This window comes from Schistocerca gregaria, chromosome 4, assembly GCF_023897955.1.
Source record: "Schistocerca gregaria isolate iqSchGreg1 chromosome 4, iqSchGreg1.2, whole genome shotgun sequence".
Lineage (NCBI taxonomy): Eukaryota > Metazoa > Arthropoda > Insecta > Orthoptera > Acrididae > Schistocerca > Schistocerca gregaria.
In genome coordinates, this window is record NC_064923.1 from 486747035 (window position 1) to 486767616 (window position 20582).

General features: G+C 44.6%; 1 protein-coding gene across 2 annotated transcripts in view; it reads right to left on the reverse strand.

Annotated features, from left to right (window-relative positions):
* Positions 1 to 20582, reverse strand: part of LOC126267265 (glutamate receptor 1-like) — a 1125091-nt gene that overhangs the window by 221518 nt on the left and 882991 nt on the right. The gene's annotated exons all lie outside the window — the stretch shown is intronic.

Consider the following 20582-nt stretch of genomic DNA (forward strand, 5'->3'; position numbering starts at 1 on the left):
CCCCCTAAGGGATATTGTGACAAATTCTGTCCAACTTGTGCGTTCGATCGTCAAAATCCCGAGGTGGCCCTGCCCATAAATCTTCAAACATCCTCAACTGAGGAGAGATGTGGATACCTTGCTGGCCAAGGTAAGGTTTGGCAAGCAGGAAGACAAGCAACGGAAACTATCTTCGTGCACAGTATTGATGCCAGACCCTGCAATCGTGTCTTTATAAGAGGGAAAACCGCCCCAACCCTGGAATCCGCAGACTCAGCTCCAATAAACGTATCGTTTCGTTCTGCTTTCCAGCCGTCATGTGTTGCTGCGCCTTTACTAACACATTCCACCAACCTTATACCTACACAACCTCCCAAAGAAACTTCAACTACCATCTCCTCTCAGATCATTAACTCCGCCCCGCCATTTGCATATCCTATCAGACATTTTTCTTTGTGTATCCCTAATTGAAACAGACGACTTGGGTCGTCAGCTAGAATAATGTATGTTAAAAATGACAAAATTCCTCCAGCTGTATTAAGGTGTTGGTTTTATTGGCAACTAGTTTCGATGTTGTTACACCATTATCTTCAGGCCCATACTTGTTGACAGTAACCGTATGTGTCTAACACTAGTAGTCAGTGGTGAGGTACAGATAGTAACTGATATGAGTTACTGCCTTCCGCATGGAACACGCCTATCTCACCACTGACTACTAGTGTCAAACACATAAGGTTCAACAAGTATGGGCATGAAGATGATGCTGCAACAACATCGAAACTAGTTGCCAATAAAACAAACACCTTAATACAGCTGGAGGAATTTCGTCATTTTTTAACATATATCAGCCATTTAGTCCACCCCACCTTTTTGACCTCTTCAGGCTTTCCTCTCCCTCCGTTTCCTTTCCCCCTCTTTTTTCTTCCCATTTCCCTTTCTTTCCTCACCACACCCCCTTTACCAACAACTCTTGGTGTCGTCACCAGTTGCCCTCTATTGGACATATTTTTCTATCGCAACAGCCACTCCTACCCCAGCGTTCTTACGTACCACTCCTGCATCCTTGTAACACTACATTCTCACCTTTCTCACCGACCAACATTTCCCCCTTCAACAACAAACTCCCTATTCGCGACAGGTCTTTCCGGTTCTTAGCTACAGAAAAGTGCTTCTTCTAAATATTAGTGTTTAGGCATCTGATTATAAATGTATTTAAATGTGCGCTTATTGCCTTTCGTTTTACATTTTATCATTACTGTTTTTAATTACCAGTGCCAGACCTCATATGTCTCAATATCAAAAACATCCATTTCATTTTTCCTCTGTAAAAATGTTTAAATTAAATGTAAATACAGCCCCTATTAGTTTCTTGTTTCTTTTTCATTTATTTAATTTTTTTTCTGCCAACTGGCCGAAGAGTAGGTTGTCTGTATCGCTATCGCTGGACAGCCACGCCCCCCCCCCCCCCACCCCCCATATGGGGCGTGCGTGATGAAATAACAATGAAGAAAAATTACCTGGCAGTCATTGATTTGTAATCCTGACGACATTGGCGAAAATAGTCTTCGAAAGATCGAGAATTTTATGCGATTTGACGCAGCTTAAAAAACCAGTATGATCTTACACTTGCTGCTGCGATAGATACCGACGACACAGCGTTCTATGCACTTTTCCTCGGCGCTATTGGTATCTATAGACATTGAGATAGATTGGTGATCTATTAACTGCAAAAGAAAAGCATTGGGAAACACATCTCTGGAAGTAACGGATTCGAGTCCCCGTCATATGCACAGTTTTGAAACTTATTTTTCTGAGAGATGGCGGGGCAGAGCGATACACAGCTTTCCTCACCAACTAGCTGTTTCTTATACTGACAGAACAAAAGGACAGCAACTGATGAATTGCTTAATATTCTGCGGGAAAATATTCTGTGTCCTTTTCAGCATTAAATGGTAGAACAAATAAAGTGACAGGATTTATTTCGCGAGGTAAGTGGTTAACATTTTCTAGGCCTCCTGCGATACGTGCGCTAACTTGTCATCGCGAATATATTTAACACCTTCCATAAATGTTGTTGTAAACGCCATTTTTGTTCGATAGATCCATACTGCGGGGATTTAGACCACGCCATACAAATACGTAACACACGTTAAATGAAGAATCGGCATGTTGATGTTCCTTCCAAAGATGTTCAGGGATGTGACATAAGAAATATTTGAAATATAAATTGGTCTGACAAACTCAACGACGAAAGCAAATTTTACATGATGTATCCGTGCCGAGTAACATAGCTCGATGAAACTAGGATCTCACATAGAAAGAACTGCAAGAGAATACTACAGAAAGCAACTGGAAGAAACACGAAATGAGGCGAAAACGAATGATACTTTCATTCAGAGATAACAATTACACGTAAGTCACCTTGATTTATGATGGTCCCGTGTATATTACAGAAGGCAGGACACGTTTATTAATAGGGTGTATGATCGCCACATGAGAGCAATGTGCTACGTGCTTATACAGGGTGGTCGATTCATCGCGACCGGGCCAAATATCTCACGAAATAAGCGTCAAAGGAAAAAAAAACCTACAAAGAACAAAACTTGTCTAGCTTTAAGGGGGGAAAACATGGCGCTATGGTTGGCCCGCTAGATGGGACTGCCATAGGTCAAACGGATATCAATCGCGTTTTTCTCAAATAGGAACCCCCATTTTTATTACATATTCGTGTAGTACGTGGAGAAATATGTATGTTGTAGTTGGACCACATTTTTCTCTTTGTGATAGCTAGTAATGTAAAAGTCACAAACATATGGCTCACGATTTTAGACGAACAGTTGGTAACAGGTATGTTTTTAAATTAAAAAACAGAATGTAGGTACGTTTGAACATTTTATTTCGGTTGTTCCAATGTGATACATGTACCTTTGTGAGCTTACCATTTCTGAGAACGTATGCTGTTACAGTGTGATTACCTGTAAATACCACATTAATGCTGTAAATGCTCAAAATGATGTCAGTCAACCTCAATGCATTTGGCAATACGTGTAACGACATTCCTCTCAACAGCGAGTAGTTGGCCATCCGTAATGTTCGCACATTCATTGATTTGCGCTGACACATGTTGTCAGGCGTTGTCGATGGATCACGACGGCAAATATCCTTCAACTTTCCCCACAGAAAGATATCCAGGGACGTCAGATACGGGGAACTTGCGGGCCATGGTATGGTGCTTGGACGACTAATCCACCTGTCATGAAATATGCTATTCAGTACCGCTTCAAACGCACCCAGCTCTGTGCCGGACACCCATCATGTTGGAAGTACATCGCCTTTCTGTCATGAAGTGAAATCGGTAGAACATTACGTAAGAGATCAGCATACATTGCACCATTTAGATTGCCATCGATAAAATTGGGGCCAATTATCCTTCCTCCCATAATGCAGCACCATACATTAACTCGCCGAGGTCACTAATGTTCCACTTGTCGCAGCTATCGTGGATTTTCCGTTGCCCAATAGTGCATATTATGCCCGTTTCCTTTACCGCTTTTGGTGAATGACGCTTCATCACTAAACAGAATGCGTGTAAAAAATATTTCATCGTCCCCCAATTTCTCTTGTGCCCAGTGGCAGAACTGTACACGACGTTCGAAGTCGTCGCCATGCAATCCCTGGTGCATAGAAATATGGTACGGGTGCAATGGATGTTGATGTAACATTCTCAACACCGACGTTTTTGAGATTCCCGATTCTCGCTCAATTTCTTTGTTACTGATGTACGGATTAGCCGCGAGAGCAGCTAAAACACCTACTTGAGCATCATCATTTGTTGCAAGTGGTCGTCGACGTTTCACATGTGGCTGAACACTTCCTGTTTCCTTAAATAACTTAACTATTCGGCGAACGATCCGGACACTTGGATGATATCGTCCAGGATACCGAGCAGCGTACGTAGCACACGCCCGTTGGGCATTTTGATCACAATAGACATACATCAGCAAGATATCGACCTTATCCGCAACTGGTATACGGTCCATTTTAACACGGGTAATGTACCACGAAGCAAATGCCATCCACACTGGCGGACTGTTACGTGATACCACGTACTTATACTATTGTGACTATTACAGCGCCATCTATCAGAAAGCGAAAAAAGTGGTCCAACTAAAACATTCATATTTCTTCAGGTACTACACGAATATGTAATAAAAATGGAGTTTCCTATTTAAAAAAAAAACTCATTTGATATCCGTTTGACCTTTGGCAGCGCCATCTAGTGGGCCAACTATAGCACCATCTGGTTTCCCCCTTCAAGCTAGACGAGTTTCGGTCTTTGTAGTTTTTTCGTTTGATGCTTATTTCGTGAGATATTAGGCCCGGTCACTATCAATGGACCGCCCTGTATACTGGCCACAGGGTTGAAAGGTGTTCTCGAGGTAGGGTGTATCATCCACTCGTGTTGCTTACAACTGCTGGACGATCGTTGGTGCATGTGGTCTTGTTGCTATACCTCTTCCCAACGCATCTCACTTGTGCTCCATGGGATTTAAGTCGGGGGAACGGGTATGCCAGTCAATTGGCTGAATATTTTCTCGTTCCCATAGCTCCTCTGCCTCCACTGTTCGATGCTGTCGCGTACTGTAGCCGGGGCCGAATGCACCCCTGAAACGACGTACATGGGAAAGGAGTACAGCGTCACAATAACGCTGACTGGTGAGTGTACCATGTCCAAAGATTTGGAGGTCAGTACGCCCACGCAACAGTACGGTTCCCCACGCCACCAAAAGCATCATGTTCGACAATGTTCCCCAGCGCATTACCTGTTCTCACCTCTAAGCGTGTGAAGGAATGTCCATCATCACTACGTGGACTGAATCTGCCCTCGTCCGAGAAGAGCATGTGACCCCGTTCCTTATTCGTCCGCTCCCTGTTCTCTCAGCACCATTGTAAACGCTGCTACTTACATGCAGGAGTCAACGTCACAACGTATTGGTCCGAGGCCCACTAGAAAGAGAGGCCACGGCGCATACGTCACGAAGGCAGTCGTGCGCTCGCTCTCTCGCTCAAATCAGCAGACAAACTACGTTTCTACACCTGTTAACTCATAACTAGGAGTGTCCGTAGAAACTAAAACTGAATCTTCTACTGGAATCCGCTATTAAGGAATCTTACTGTTATTAGTCCTATAATGATGGGAAGTCCATGGGACTACTTACAATATTTTACGCCTGTAGTGGCGTACAATAAAATAAGATAATGTTAAAATGATTATCAGTTGCATAAGGCACCACTTCCAACATGTAATGAATACTGTCAAGCAGAAGACACTAAACGCTATAAACAAGCCGATATACCATTTGTATCGAGTATTGATCTTCCATTACATTTTGCTGTAGTACTGTTAATCAGTAAGACTTCATAATAGCAGATTCTAGTGCAAGATGCAGTTCTCGTTAGTACTTTCACTCATTTTGTCTGCTGAGCTGAGCGAGTGAGTTCAGAACTACCTTCGTGACGTACGCGCCACGGCCTGTCTTTCTCGTGGGCCTCGGTATTTGTCACGGGGCACAGATAACTCCCCGTGTAATCACGGTGCCACAGTGGAGCGGCAGAGTACGTGCCTTGCAGTCCTGTTGCATGTTGTTGGAATTACACACGCTGTTTGATGTGTGTCACTTCTTGCCTGTTACACAATGAAGCGGCCATCTGTTGCTGCAGCAGTGCTTGTTATCCTGTACATTACCAATCTACGGAAACAATGCTGTGACGAATACCAAACTCCTACGCTGTACTTATCACAATTCATCATTCGTGCTGTTTCCCGATGATTATTCCTCGTGTGAAGTCATGACGATGTTGTCCCCGAGTCACGTTGTAGCAAGTACCACCTTCATACAGCACTGTAGCTGCTGGCTCAATGATGTTCACTGTCTCTTACCGTTCCGTCAGTTGGCTTGTGTTGCAGGTGCAACAACATTTGGCGCTATAGTCACTCTAATATGACGCGGTTTGATGTCAAACTTTCTATGCACGACTGGGAGCAGAGTATTTTCACATAAAAGCTATGCCATTTTGTAGAAAACATTAAATAAAAATACACTGAGATGGAAATGTCCTAACCATGTCATTCTTTCAATCCCTCGGTAACGCTCACTAAGACATATTACAGTACTCGTTGCCCTGTGGGTGAGTCTTTAACATTGGTGAATATTTTATCACTGTGCAAGTATTTGAACGGTACAGAGAAGTGAAGAAACCACTCATTCCACCTTTTGGATGGGATACCTGTGAACACATTCCACACAAAAAATCCTCTACTTTAATAGGGTGACGACCAACGGACACAGCCGACCACACATCCAAGTTTCATAATGTGCTATAATCTGCATTAGTGACAATATTGTTAATATGCTTCTAGCAATGAACACAAAGTATTAATAAGCAATTTTTGAATCACTGTGGTCGACAAATGTCACCACACATTCAAATAGAGAGGTGCGACCAACAGGAATGAGTACGAAGAATGAATACGAAGAACTGGGCAAGAAGATCCTTAAAATAAAAAAAAGAGAGATCAAAAAAGCTGCAACGATAGATATTTTGATGACCATTCTTTAACGTGCCATACGAGTATTCCTGACACAAAGGAACATTAGGCTGGTGCATAAGTTCGTAGGGTTTTTGTTTTGCATGTTCGTATTCCGGCTGCTATGGGTTTACTTACCGGGTATCGCTTTTTATTTGTAGTTCACTGTTGCTGTTTGAGTTTACATAATGTCATTTTGTCATTTGAAGATAGTGAGTCGGCCTGTGGAGTCTAGTAAATGAGTGCCAAGTGGAGAAATCGAAACACTGCCGACATATTCTTCTGAGTTCAGTAGAGGGGTGACAGCAGCGGAAGCAGCCAGTAACAGTTGCACCATATGTAGGGATAATGCCACTGGACAAAGCACAGCAAGATAACGGTTTTCTCTGACGTTAGTGACTCTGTAAGTAGGCTGTTTACGTTTTCTTATTGGTAACGCCACGTAGCGCTCTGTATGAAAAATCACTGGCTGTGCTGTGCGCAGTCTGTGGCTAGTTTGCATTGTTGTCTGCCATTGTAGTGTCGGGCCGCCGCAGCTGGATGCTAACAGAGTGTAGCGTTGGGCAGTTGGAGGTGAGCCGCCAGCAGTGGTGGACGTGGGGAGAGAGATGGCGGAGTTTTGAAATTTGTAAGAATTGGTGTCATGAACTGATATATATATATATATATATATATATATATATATATATATATATATATATATATATAATGACTACTAAGGTAAATACATTGTTTGTTCTCTATTAAAATCTTTCATTTGCTAACTATACCTATCAGTAGTTAATGCCTTCCGTAGTTTGATTCTTTTAGTTAGCTCGCAGTAGTGACGCTCGCTGTATTGCAGTAGTTCGAGTAACGAAGATTTTTCTGAGGTAAGTGATTTGCGAAACATATAGGTTAATGTTAGTCAGGGCCATTCTCTTGTAGGGAATATTGAAAGTCGGAATGCGTTGCACTAAAAACTATTGTGCGGCAGTTTAAGCACAGTCGAGTATAAATTTTTGTACGGAGACGTTTCAACTCTCCACATTTAAGAAGATCTTCGGGGTTTGATAAAGATCGTTTGGACAAATTTATCCACAATGATCCACTCCAGTGCACTTGAAAACCGGAAAATCTGCTGAACTGCGATCATTCCACCATAGTTCGACGTTTTCATGTAATGGGGCGGTTCAAAAATAGGATGTATGGGTACTGCATGCTCTAAGTCAAAATCACAAAAATCAGCGGGTGGTCATATATACGCACCTCTGTTTGTTTGTCATCAATTGGCTCGTGAACGACACCGACCACTCCTGTCTTATATCTGTATCGGTGGTGAGTCCGCCCCCGTTAACTGAGTGGTCAGCGCGGCGGAATACCACTGCAAGGGGTCCACGTTCGATTCCCGGCTGGGGCAGGAGATTTTCTCCGCTCAGGGACTAGGCGTTGTGTTGTTCTCATTATCATTTCATTCTCATCTCCGACGCGCAGGTCGCCCAATGTGGCGTCGATTGCCTCTGCGGCCAAACTTCCCCGAATGGGGGACTAGCGGCCCACAATGCCGTACCCTCATTTCCATTTCCATCGGTGATGACAAATTGTGTCTTGCTAAGAAAACGAAAGTCCTTACAAAGCAGCAAAGTACAAAGACCTGAGCGTATTCCCTAAAGATAATGCTACGCATCTGGTGGAACAGCGACGATAGGGTGTACTATGAATTACGTCCCCGAGTTGTAACCATCTCCGCTGTTATTTACTGTCAGCGACTGAGACGTCTTGCAGACGCCGTTGAATAACAACTACCAGGAATACTGCATGAAGTAATGCTACTCCACGACAGCGCCCGCCCGCATTCTGTTAGACTGACAATAAACGATGTACAGGAGATGGGCTAGGAAGGCTTTCCGCACTCACCTTTTTCACCTTATCGTGTGCCCTAAGATTTTCACGTTTTCCACTCTCTGTCCAACAACCTTCCAACAATTTCCTTTCCGCAAGCAAATGTGCTCCAAACATGGCTTGACGAGTTCTTCGCCTAAAACCAACGTGAAACCTACAGTCGCGGAATCTAAAAGTTACCCCATGGTTGACAGACTGTTTTAAATAGTGAAGGAGAATATATTAGTGGTGATTAAATTCTCTATCATGTGTATCGGTTGTGTTTATTAAACTTATGGAAAAAATGCTACCAACTTATGCGCCAAACCAATATTTGTGTACTCGTTAACATGAGAACAGGAAATGTCACACTAGCTATTATGGAGTGACCGTTCTACAACGAAATTCTGAAACCGAGTAGATTTCCATTATTCTAGTTGAGATTATAGCGAATTATATACTAAATACAAGAAAGAACTGTTGATAAATAGAGGAGAGGACGCTTTATATGAGACTTTTTTAAAATACTTCTTGTACGACGTTCTTGTTCGAACTCATAAATATCACGCTGATCAATCAGAACATTACGATAATCGGCCTGCTTTCGATATAAACCCGTCCATGCGGTAGCAGCGTCACCTGGCGAGGAATGACTGTTTGTCAGACTCATAGACGGTGCGTCTAGTATAGCTGGGCGTCTGACCGAGGGCATATTATGACGGCTCACAGGCTCGCCACGAGCGTTTCGAAAACTCAACGACCTGTCGGGTGTCCGATGTGCGCTGCGGTGAGTGTCTTCAGCACGCTGCGAAATCAAGGTGAAAGCACGTCCAGAGTCGTGGGGTCGGGTGCCACCTCTCGTTACAAATGTCGGTCGTCGTTGCCTGGGTGCACTACTAAAACAGGAGAGAGGCGAACTGTGGTGAAACTAAAACCAGACTTTATTGTTGGGCAGAGTATAAGTGTGTCTGAACACACCGTGCACCGAAAACCCTTAACCATGGGCCTTTGCATCTGTTGACTCATGCAATGTTAACAGCAACTGCATCACAAATGGGTATATGACAACCGGTACCGCACGTTGAAGCAGTGGCAGAGCTTGTAGGGTTTGATGAATCCTGATAGCTTCTTCACCATGTAGATTGGAGGACAAGAATCCGTCGTCCTCCAGGGGAAAAGCTTGTTGACATTTGTACTGCTGGACACAGACAATCTGGCGGCGTCTACATAATGCTCTGGGGAACATTCACGTGGGCTTCCATGGGTCCAATGGAGCTCGTGTAAGGTACCGTGACTGTCGAGGAGTGTAGCACGCTGGTTGCAGACCGGGTACACACTTTCATGACGGTCATGTTTCCCGACGCCAGTAGCATATTTCAGCAAGATAATGTTCCATATCAAACGGCCAGGAGTGTTATGGAGAGGTTCGAGGAACGTAGTGGCGAGTTCCAACAGATGTACTGGCCTCCCAGCTCGCCAGATCCTAACCAGATCCAACACATCTGAACGTAACGTCAGAACTCATCTCCTCCTCCCCGCAGTTTACGGGAATTAGGTGACTTTTGTATGCAGATGAGATGCCAACTACCTTTGCTTCCATTCCAAGAAATGCCGCCTCCTCTGTTACTCGTGCCAAGGGTGAGCATACCAGCTATTAGGTAAGTGGTTATAACGCTCTGGCTGATCAGTGTATTTCACTACAGAGTAAAACAAAACAGTACTCAGGTACATTATTTACAGAGTTACACAACCTCATATGCAAACACCAGACAATAGTGTGTGAAAAAATGAATTCTCTCCGTTTTACTGTTGTGTTTCATTTCATTTCCAAACAAGCCAGTAGGGGGTCTAGTATCTCTGACATTCCAACTCGACGCCATGTTACAGAGGCTCCTGAGTGAGGACAGAATTTTCATCAAGGATTCTCAGCGTCCTGAATTTTCTATGATACGTAGATTAGTTTGAGAGTCCACACTGTGCATATTAAACGATGCTGAACAACCCGTCTGAGATGCAATGCATTAGCATCACGGGTACATATAAATTCCTCTCATTTGAATGCAACTGGCATTAATTCCGGGGCACACCTGACGCATATTAAGGCGGATAAATTATGCAGGACTAGCAAGCTGTTAGGTGTCGACTTAGATCTCCGGTTTTCCTTTAGTATTAGTGAGCTATTGTGTTCGTCTTCCAATGAGATTTTCATGGTCACCCCTCGTGTACTTCAGTGTGGTTGATGACAGTAACAGTTTCCTGCGGCAAGTCACAGGTACGCGATGTGTGACCTGTGTTACTACTCTGAAAGTCAGAGCACGCAGAGATGCTTGCTAAACCTCCTTCTGAAGGATTAAACAAACCAGAAAATATCACGTGTTGCTATAGTTGTGTGAAAGCGTTGTGCTGAAGTAATGTGTTATACTGTTCCATTAATCTGTATCTCCTAAGTGAATTATGCAGGGTGTAAGGAAACGGTCTTACACGAGCTCTTAGCCAAGCGCTCCTTGGCAATTCATGGCCAAGTGGCCGGTGGCTCCTGGTACTGACTTTGCATACACTAGCTGCCAGCTGTATTGTCACAGGTACTCGCTCCGTCACCACATATGGACACACATTTACTGGCCGTTCGATTTGTCCGCTTTAACCGCCCCATCGCTCGATCCCGTGCCGTGCTGAGCTGCAGGCCACAGTCAATATTTACGCTGTTATTGGTGACTTATTCAATGGTTTCTTTCATTACATAACGCCAGAAGCAATTACTGCGAGCCACGAGCTAAGTTCCGTCAAATTTGATCCGTTGTCCCTTTTCTAAAGCACACTCAGCTAAAGCAGATATCTTGGAGCAGCGTAGGCGATGTATCCTCTCATGCTAGTTTCTTCGTTGTTCCACAGTTCGTACTATTTGTGCGACGTAAGACTGGCCACATTTGCAAGGTCTTTTGTACACCCCAGGTTTTCTGATACCTGCTGCGTCTTTAACTTGTCTCAGACAGATTTTTATCGGAGGCCTGAAGATCGTTTTGATCTCGTGTCGTTTCAGCAGGCGGCTCATCTTGCCCGACACGGAGCCACACAACGGCAAGAAGGCATTCCTTTTCCCGTTCCTCGACGGCTGTCTTATTGTGATTCTTGCTTGAAATCACTTCATTCAACTAGATGGGCGTTATAGCCGTTGTTTCGGCAGACCTTGCGTAGGTTGTTCAGCACATGGAGCAGATTATCAGCCGTCTTATATCATTCTTGCACGACTCATAAATCTTTGTAAAATAGTACGCTTCTGTGCAAGGTGATGATGGCTGATGGCATGCAAGTACAGATCGGTGTGGGTGTGTTTTGTGTAGTCCTGTGACCAAGGCATGCATTTCATATGCGGTGGACGTGGATGTCTTGTCTTTTTCTGTCTTCTTGGTGGTATGGATGTTATTGTTAATACTGCTGAGGTCTTCAAAGATATCATCAAATTTCTCACGTCCGTGAGACCAAATGACGAATGTGTCGTCAACGTATCAAAAGAAGCTACTAGGCTTTAATGGCGCTGTGTCTGAGACAATACCCTCAAAATTCTCCATGAAGACCTTTTGCAGCAGCTGGAGCTTGACTATACTTGCACTTCACAGACAGTTGTGCATCATGTGAGAATGATATGAGACACTGACAACCTGCCCCGTGATATGAGCGACCTGCACAATGTCTTGATGAAAAACGGATGTAATATTAATGAAATAAGTAAAGTGATTTCAAACCAGACTCACAATAACACCACTGACAAGGTTTCTTTCTTCCAATTTTGTGGCTCCGTGTCGGGCAAGATAAGCTGCCTGTAGGAATTTCACAACATCAAATCGATCTTCAGGCCTCCAACAAAAATCTGCCGATTGGTGAGGCCACTTAAAGACGGAACAGGCTTCAGAAAACCTGGGATCTACAACAGGGGCCACCAAGATTTTGACTCTAGGACCGTGCCCGGGCCCGAGCGCAAAGCTCTCCGCCTTGCTTCACATTTCTCCCACCGCCATGCCGCGCTGAATGCGGGCGAGGTGGGGGAAGAGGGGAAAGTAACGAACGCGCCGCTCTTAAATGGCATTACAGTCGCGCTGCATACTACTTGGTTTTACATTTCACAACAACAAAAGGACTGAGAAATTAATGATTTTGTGCGCGTTGAAGACATAAACTGTCGGAATATGGAGAGATGCAGCGAATTACACAGAGTTTCGTGCTCAAGTGCCACGTAATCGTGATTTATTTAGTTTCATAATCCAAAAAGATCTTTCACACAAATATACTGATCAAAAAATTCTAACACTTTTCAAACTGCTTATGGGGGCTAACTCTACTTGACGAAAGAAATGTAGACGTCCTGAAATGTTTTACCATTAAAAGATTTGTCATTAAAACTGTAACTGTCTTATATGTCAATCAGTTACATCCTCATATGAGCAGGGACTATTTCAACTGTTACAGCAAACCGTCTCAAAAACAGCTCCGAAACAGATGTAAGATTGACGAGGTCCTCAAAATCTTTATAAAATTGTCCTTGAACTTCTTTCAAGGCCACAGTGAATTCTTCGAACTTAGTGTTTCCTTTCACGCCCGTGAGCTGGTGGAATTGTACTGTCTATGTCAGAATGAGCCCATTCTACAATTTTCTTTTTAACTGCATCCCCGTCAAATGAGAAAGAAGTTACCTTGCAGTGTCTTACTGTGAGCAGTGTGCAGCCAAATTCATTTAAAATGTGAAGTCTGCACTCCATTCCGGATATTGTAATTATGTTCTTGTACTCCTTTATCCTTCATAAATTCAACAATAGAGAGTTTTAAATCGAAAAACCGTTCCATGGCCTCTGGGTTAATCAACAGACTCTGCAGTGCCATCTGAAGTATCCATATTCTTTAGGTGCTCCGGGCCTGCAATTTTAGCACAATTTGGAGACTGGAAATTCGTCGTAAGTTCCTATGGGACCAAAATGCTGAGGTCCTCGGTGCCTAGGCTTACACACTACTTCATCAAACTTAAACTATCTTACGCAAGGGACAACACACACTCATTCCCGAGGGAGGACTCGAACCTCCGACGGAGGGAGCCGCGCGAACCGTGGCAAGGCGCCCAAGCCGGCGCGGCTACCCCGCCCAGGGCTATCACAGGTTGCTCATTTAACGTACAGAATGATGAATCCAGTTTGTCTATCGTTGTTATTTTTTTCTCTTTCACTGTAATGTCGTTTCATAACAAATACGTAGTACCTTCCGCCTCTGTGAGTTGAGAATTCTCATCCCTCCCTTCTGTCATTCCCATTAATTTTAAAAGATTGCGAAGATACATCCCCAGCTGTCTCTTTTTATGCAAACAATTACAGGATCTCTGAAAGTCCTTCACCCCATGAACAAATAACGAAGGTTAAACAGCGCTGACAGTACGATTCTGCCGAACTCAAAAGAGTTGTACCGATCGAAAAATGCCGCACTGCAATGCTAAATGAAACGTCACGCTGTTCCTTGAACTTCCGTGAAGGGCCGAGCATAGCCGATTGACAGCACTGGCCTTGCCCGACCGCGGACCGGACACGCTAGACGCGTGAAGTTCGGCATGCCGTGGCCGGCCCTGGTCTACAAGATACCAAACGAATGTGGTCAGCCTTACGTCGGACAAATAGCGCGCACTGTGGAACAACACAGGAAGGAGCATGAGGTGTATTATCCCTACGCTCCCCGATAAATCTGCTTTACCTGAGCGTGCGTTAGAAAACGGACACCAGATAAAATTTGACGAAACATACCTCGTGGCTCGCACTAATGGCTTCTGACATTGTGTAATTAAAGAAGTCACTGAAATAAAAACCGCCTATAAAAACCTAAACAGAGACTGTGGCCTGTAGCTCAGCACATCGTGGCATCGAGAGATCGCGTGGTTGAAACGGCCACATTGAATTCCGACTAAACGTGTGCACATGTATGGCGACGCCACGAGCACCAGTGACGTCACAGCTTAGTTTATATAAGGGGTGCACCAGCAGCCAAGTAGCAGTCATACCAATTGGCAATCGCTAAGAGGTGCTTAGTCGAAAGCTCGTGTAATTTCAACCACTTGCCGGCGACTGGAAACCCCAGAGCTTTTTTTCAATGTTCCCGTCGCGAGACTGAGTTCATTCAACAGTCTTTAAAGCTTTCAATGTTGTTACAGGGTAGTTTGTGTCAATAAATAATTATTAAGAAAAAAAGTCGATACGATGCTTCGTTTTCGATTTGCTTAGCATTGAAATTACTTAATCAAGTCGTCGTGAGTGCAGTTTCATACAGCCTGCCACATACAAATAGTGTCAGTTGTTATAACAGTGTAGATGATAACACACTAAACTGCTCAACCGTTGGCTGGGTTTGCTACCCGTACCATGTCCAAATTTTATATAGTTCCAACTGCTTGAGCCGGCCGCGGTGGTCTCGCGGTTCTGTAGGGAATCTGTAGGTGTCGATTGCAATGGTACCCGTGGTCTAGGGCTGGCTGGGTGTAGTGGCGTGCTCCTGTAATCCAGCGACCTGGAGGCCGGGTGTAGTGGATAGTCTGAGGATGGGAGTACTGTTTCACAGCATCCTATTCCGGGTCACACCTGATATGATTGACCCTCAGACCCTACTCTGTCTCGATGGAACTTACTTTCCAGCTGCAAAATATCATGCTCTTACATGGTTCAAAGGACTTACCGTCGCCTACATCTTTAGCGACGGAGAGAAAGAGCAGCTTGATTACTGGTGGTTCCTGCAAAATACTCACAATGCCCTCGAACGCACACCGAAATACCGTACGCTCTTCGCAAATTATTTACGCAGCGTTTTCGTTAACCCCCCACTGAGCTGGGGAGTGCCGAGCTGCGGTTAATGTTCTGTGCCGCATCACACAAACGGCTGAGCGTTCTGCCTTGTCAGCCATGAGCGAAGGAAGAGACAAGCTGCTGCAAGGATGCTGTTTTCCTTGAGGCACTAGCGAAGCTGAATGCCTCCGTTGCAGATGCCCTTCAAAGGCACAATTGGAGATATCAGATAACGGTGACGAAGCTTCAAGTGGAACGAGTTACATTTTTGAAGAACCTTTTAGTTGGAATTACATCAGTGATTTATGTTTTTATTTCTGGATTACTCTTTTATGTCACCTTTGTTGTTGTAACACTTACTTGTAACACTTAGTTACTAGAATTCTCATTTGCACACGTTTCCTAAATGTAATCATGTAACAAAAAAAGTGGCAAAGGATAGCCCTAACCTTGATTTCCCATATTTCCCCTGATATATAGGCAGCTCTCTGTGGTGGCTTTACTCAGGAACCAACGCCTGAAGTGGATCAGATTTTTTGTTATAGGATGAAAAGTGGTGGTGGCACTTAGGGGTTTTGTTTAGTTCCATTTTCCTAAGGGGCTTTTTAAGGGAAATTTAAAAAAAAAGTGGTTAAGGCGTTATGATTTCAAAAAAAAGGGGGTAGCGTCTTTGATTCATAATCAAAACGTCTTCGGTCCCGGGTTCGATACCCACCACTGCCTACATTTTGATAAATAATCAGCATTGGCGGCCGAAGACTTCCGACATAAGAAGTCACCCTCATTCTGCCACCGGCCTTGTCAAAGAGGGTGAAGGAGCGGATAGAGGATCAGGGCACTCTCTTGTTCTAGGGATGGGAAATTGCAACTAAAGGAGGAAGAATCAGCAATGATCAACGACATGAGGATGCAGAAGGCAATGGAAACCACTGCATTAAAGACACGTAACGTGTATCCACAGGACATGTGGCCTGCAGTTGAAGAAGTGTCATGATGATCTCTCCATTGGCAAAAGATTCCGGAATAGCCCCCATTCGGATCTCCGGGAGGGAACTGCCAAGGGGGAGGTTACTATGAAAAAAGATTGAATAATCAACGAAAGGATAATGTTCTACGAGTCGGAGCGTGGAATGTCAGAAGCTTGAACGTGGTAGGGAAACTAGAAAATCTGAAAAGGGAAATGCAAAGGCTCAATCTCGATATAGTAGGGGACAGTGAAGTGAGGTGGTAGGAAGACCAGGATTTCTGGTCAGATGAGTATCAGGTAATATCAAAATCAGCAGAAAATGGTATAACTGATGTAGGATTCCTTATGAATAGGAAGGTAGGGCAGAGGGTGTGTTACTGTGAACAGTTCAGTGACCGGGTTGTTCTAATCAGAATCGACAGCAGATCAACACCGACAACGATAGTTCCGGTATACGTGCCATGTCGCAAGCTGAAGATGAAGAGATAGAGAAAGTGTATGAGGATATTGAAAGGGTAATGCAGTATATAAAGGGGGACGAAAATCTAATAGTCATGGGCGACTGGAATGCAGTTGTAGGGGAAGGAGTAGAAGAAAAGGTTACAGAAGAATATGGGCTTGGGACAAGGAATGAAAGAGGAGAAAGACTAATTGAGTTCTGCAACAAGTTTCAGCTACTAATAGCAAATACCCTGTTCAACAATCACAAGAGGAGGAGGTATACTTGGAAAAGGCCAGGAGATACGGGAAGATTTCAATTAGATTACATCATGGTCAGACAGAGATTCCGAAATCAGATACTGGATTGTAAGGCGTACCCAGGAGCAGATATAGACTCAGATCACAATATACTAGTGATGAAGAGTAGGCTGAAGTTCAAGACATTAGTCAGGAAGAACCAATACGCTAAGAAGTGGGATACGGAAGTTCTAAGGAATGACGAGATACGTTTGAAGTTCTCTAGCGCTATAGATACAGCAATAAGGAATAGCACAGTAGGCAACACAGTTGAAGAGGAATGGACGTCTCTAAAAAGGGCCATCACAGAAGTTAGGAAGGAAAACATAGGTACAAATAAGTTAGCTGCGAAGAAACCATTGGTAACAGAAGAAATACACTCCTGGAAATTGAAAAAAGAACACATTGACACCGGTGAGTCAGACCCACCATACTTGCTCCGGACACTGCGAGAGGGCTGTACAAGCAATGATCACACGCACGGCACAGCGGACGCACCAGGAACCGCGGTGTTGGCTGACGAATGGCGCTAGCTGCGCAGCATTTGTGCACCGCCGCCGTCAGTGTCAGCCAGTTTGCCGTGGCATACGGAGCTCCATCGCAGTCTTTAACACTGGTAGCATGCCGCGACAGCGTGCACGTGAACAGTATGTGCAGTTGACGGACTTCGAGCGAGGGCGTATAGTGGGCATGCGGGAGGCAGGGTGGACGTACCGCCGAATTGCTCAACACGTGGGGCGTGAGGTCTCCACAGTACATCGATGTTGTCGCCAGTGGTCGGCGGAAGGTGCACGTGCCCGTCGACCTGGGAACGGACCGCAGAGACTCACGGATGCACGCCAAGACCGAAGGATCCTACGCAGTGCCGTAGGGGACCGCAGCGCCATTTCCCAGCAAATTACGGACACTGTTGCTCCTGGGGTATCGGCGAGGACCATTCGCAACCGTCTCCATGAAGCTGGGCTACGGTCCCGCACACCGTTAGGCCGTCTTCCGCTCACGCCCCAACATCGTGCAGCCCGCCTCCAGTGGTGTCGCGACAGGCGTGAATGGGGGGACGAATGGAGACGTGTCGTCTTCAGCGATGAGAGTCGCTTCTGCCTTGGTGCCAATGATGGTCGTATGCGTGTTTGGCGCCGTGCAGGTGAGCGCCACAATCAGGACTGCATACGACCGAGGCACACAGGGCCAACACCCGGCATCATGGTGTGGGGAGCGATGTCCTACACTGGCCGTACACCTCTGGTGTCCCACACTGAGCATGTTTGGGACTGGATGAAGCGTCGTCTCACGCGGTCTGCACGTCCAGCACGAACGCTGGTCCAACTGAGGCGCCAGGTGGAAATGGCATGGCAAGCCGTTCCACAGGACTACATCCAGCATCTCTACGATCGTCTCCATGGGAGAATAGCAGCCTGCATTGCTGCGAAAGGTGGATATACACTGTACTAGTGCCGACATTGTGCATGCTCTGTTGCCTGTGTCTATGTGCCTGTGGTTCTGTCATGAGTGATCATGTGATGTATCTGACCCCAGGAATGTGTCAATAAAGTTTCCCCTTCCTGGGACAATGAATTCACGGTGTTCTTATTTCAATTTCCAGGAGTGTACTTCAGTTGATTGATGAAAGGAGGAAGTACAAACATGTTCCGGGAAAATAAGGAATACAGAAATACAAGTCGCTGAGGAATGAAATAAATAGGAAGCGCCGGGAAGCTAAGACGAAATGGCTGCAGGAAAAATGTGAAGACATCGAAAAAGATATGATTGTCGGAAGGACTGATTAAGCATACAGGAAAGTCAAAACAACCTCTGGTGACATTAAAAGCAACGGTGGTAACATTAAGAGTGCAACGGGAATTCCACTGTTAAATGCAGATAGGTGGAAAGAATACACTGAAAGCCTCTATGAGGGTGGAGACTTGTCTGATGTGATAGAAGAGGAAACAGGAGTCGATTTAGAAGAGATAGGGGATCCAGTATTAGAATCGGAATTTAAAAGAGCTTTGGAGGACTTACGGTCAAATAAGGCAGAAGGGATAGATAACATTCCATCAGAATTTCTAAAATCATTAGGGGAAGTGGCAAAAAAAGACTGGTCACGTTGGTGTGTAGAATATATGAGTCTGGCGACATACCATCTGACTTTCGGAAAAGCGTCATCCACACAATTCCGAAGACGGCATGAGCTGACAAGTGCGAGAATTATCGCACAATCAGCTTAACAGCTCATGCATCGAAGCTGCTTACAAGAATAATATACAGAAGAATGGAAAAGAAAATTGAGAATGCGCTAGGTGACGATCAGTTTGACTTCAGGAAAAGTAAAGGCACGGGAGAGGCAATTCTGACGTTACGGCTAATAATGGAAGCAAGGCTAAAGAAAAATCAAGACACGTTCATAGGATTTGTCGACCTGGAAAATGCGTTCGACAATATAAAATGGTGCAAGCTGTTCAAGATTCTGAAAAAAGTAGGGGTAAGCTATAGGGAGAGACGGGTCATATGCAATATGTACAACAACCAAGAGGGAATAATAAGAGTGGACGATCAAGAACGATGCGCTCGTATTAAGAAGGGTGTAAGACAAGGCAGTAGCCTTTCGCCCCTACTCTTCAATCTGTACATCGAGGAAGCAACGATGGAAATAAAAGAAAGGTTCAGGAGTAGAATTAAAATAAAAGGTGAAAGGATATCAATGATACGATTCGCTGATGACATTGCTATCCTGAGAGAAAGTGAAGAAGTATTAAATGATCTGCTGAACGGAATGAACAGTCTAATGAGTACACAGAATGGTTTGTGAGCACATCGAAGAAAGACGAAGGTAATGAGAAGTAGTAGAAATGAGAACAGCGAGAATCTTAACATCAGGATTGATGGTCACGAAGTCAATGAAGTTAAGGAATTCTGCTACCTAGGCAGTAAAATAACCAATGACGGACGCAGCAAGGAGGACATCAAAAGCAGACTCGCTATGAGAAAAAGACATTTCTGGCCAAGAGAACTCTACTAATATCAAATACCGGTCTTAATTTGAGGAAGAAATTTCTGAGGATGTACGTCTGGAGTACAGCATTGTATGGTAGTGAAACATGGACTGTGGGAAAACCGGAACAGAAGAGAATCGAAGCATTTGAGATGTGGTGCTATAGACGAATGTTGAAAATTAAGTGGACTGATAAGGTAAGGAATGAGGAGGTTATATGCAGAATCGGAGAGGAAAGGAATATGTAGAAAACACTGATAAGGAGAAGGGACAGGATGATAGGACATCTGCTAAGACATGAGGGAATGACTTCGATGGTACTCGAGGGAGCTGTACATGGCAAAAACTGTAGAGGAAGACAGAGATTGGAATACGTCAAGCAAATAATTGAGGACGTTGGTTGCAAGTGCTACTCTGAAATGAAGAGGTTAGCACAGAAAAGGAATTCATGGCGGGCCGCATCAAACCAGAAAAAGAGGTGTCAGTTTTCTGCACACAAAATGACCGAGTCGTCCATGTGGTCTCCGTTCTACCAACACCTCTACAAAAGGTAACTACCCGCCCTTGTCTAACTCAAGTGTGAGTGGTTGTTGGGATGTATACTGTTAACGTATCGAAGAGAATTGTTTAACGGAGTAATGGAACGTTGTTGTT